Below are 2,328 nucleotides of genomic sequence, written 5' to 3'. Positions count from 1 at the left end.
TTAACTCATATGAAAGAAAGTATGAGGCAACTCTCCACTGCTTCTCGGACACAAGAGTGTCCGCGGTGCATTCTGTCAGAAAGAGATGATGAGTGGTGGTTTTTTTTTGTAGTTGACAGGAAAGATTTTCTCTCATCTTCTCCTGTCAGTTTTTTCCTGTCTGTGTGACAGCAGTGGTGCAAGTCTTTCTGAAAAGGTGCGTCAGCGCCTGTCTTGACTGACCTCTGGATCTGGTGCCATGTGTCTTTCATAATGTGTCATAAACTTATTCAGGAAGCTGTAAGTACTGCTACTATATTCCGCTGTTTACTGAGGATATTTTATGCCAAATTGAGGTTCGGGAGCAGTACACATATTATTGTCCCTGGAGTATCCGCCCACTACTTAGGTAACTAATGCCATTTTCACACTCAATCCCACATTGAATCCTGTATTATTATTATTTTTTTATTATTACTTTTGTTCAAACTGTCTTAATTTGTTTCGCTCACCTTTGAAACGGGAAACGCAAGCTAATTTTGAGATATTGCTAAACTGAGATAATCCAGGTGTGCTTCATTTTTTTAAACAAATAATTTTACTAACAGTTAATTTAGACTTAAATGGTTCATAATACTTTACACAAAAGTATACTAGGTTCCCTTTATGGCAACATTTTGATCATTAATAATATTATTTCAATAATAATAATTTGATAGTTAAACACCAGCAAACACCGGTATTCAACCTTTACAGTAGACATTTGCACTTTCACCAAGAACTTTGGCAAAGTAGAGTAGAAGTAGTAAAAGTAAAATTGCTGTACAGCAGAAACACACAAGCGCTGAACTCGCGTGTGGGAGATTATAGTTGCTTCTTTGTGTATTCCGTCACAGAAACTGGGATTGACACATGACCCAAAAACCTTTCTCCTGCCACAGCTGTTACCAATATATATATATATATATATATATATGCATAAAAATCACACCTGCTCGTAGCTCAGCATTTTGAATAGTGCTTCACATTCGCCGCAGCCCATGGTTACAGTCAATTAGGCAGCACTAGGCTGTGAAACAGCTCTATTTTAAGGAATTAATACAACCCACGGTGGAGTCGGACGGATAAATAATGGAATTTTAGTTGCTGCAGCCTGAGGTTGTGTATGTAATTGACACTGACGGTGTAAAAGAACGGAATTGATTAGGCAGCGCGGGGTCTGTTAACACTTGAGAAGAACTACTGGTTCTAGTTATATCAGTATATATCAGGTTGGTTTAATTTTCCCGTTTTTCTATAATAATGGCATTTCATCTTATTGAATCCAATTCTATTTAAACTGCTCCAATCTAATCTACTCTAGTGCAGTCTAATCAACAGGAATCTTGGTTATTGGACAACCTCTGTCCCAAAACAACACATTAGTCATAATAAATAAGGAATTACAGTAGGGCCCCACAACAGCAAAAATATACTATTAATTAATTAAATTACACCTCTATCCAAACATCAAAACATAGATTAAAACACAAATATATTGACAATATAAAATAAAATAATAATTAAAAAACATTTTATATTATTGTTATTAAAATTGTAAAAAAAAAAAACAAGCATGGGACAGTGTCCGAGACAGCCCGACAGTGTCAAGTGGAAAAATGGAGCTCGGTAGAGCACTCGTAACTCGATGTTTCCTTGTAAAAAATCTCGCAAAAGTTGCTTACTCGTAACTTGGGGAACCCGTATTTCGGTGAGACCTCAAATTCATTCAGTTCTAAAAACTACAGTTGCCAGAAAAACACATTCTTTTGAGATTTAACACTGAGAAATAAAAACAAAAAGCAAGTCTCCCTCAAATAGTCTTAACATTTTACAGGGATTCTTGTGGCCTATTTTTATTTCTTATTTTTTGTGAATTTAATTTAACACTGAAAGAAATCCCTAAATGTACTCTGAAAACAAAATACATTTTGCCAGTCAGGAAATGAGTTATTTGGGTAGTTATTAATTATTTTTAGTTAATAGATATTTCCTTTATCTTTATAACATGAAATAGTACTTTTCTTTCCTTTAACTTGGAAGTAGTAGAACATTTTGTGTGTGTATGTGTGTGACCTCTGGGATGGGGATGAAGGAAGGAGCCACACTTTGTTGCAAAGATAAATATACATTTTTTAAAAAAAACAACGTGCTGACCTTTGGGATGCTTTTCTTCATTCACTATGTTCTGTCAGACACAGCAGGACGCCAGCAGATTTTATAATGTGCTTCAACTTCAAGAAAGTGCTGAAGTTTGTTTGTTTATAAAACACAGATGTTCAGACCTGAGCTGTGTGTTATGTTCAGCAG

This window comes from Cynoglossus semilaevis, chromosome 15 (genome assembly GCF_000523025.1).
Source record: "Cynoglossus semilaevis isolate Cse_v1.0 chromosome 15, Cse_v1.0, whole genome shotgun sequence".
Lineage (NCBI taxonomy): Eukaryota > Metazoa > Chordata > Actinopteri > Pleuronectiformes > Cynoglossidae > Cynoglossus > Cynoglossus semilaevis.
This window is presented reverse-complemented; position numbering follows the sequence as displayed.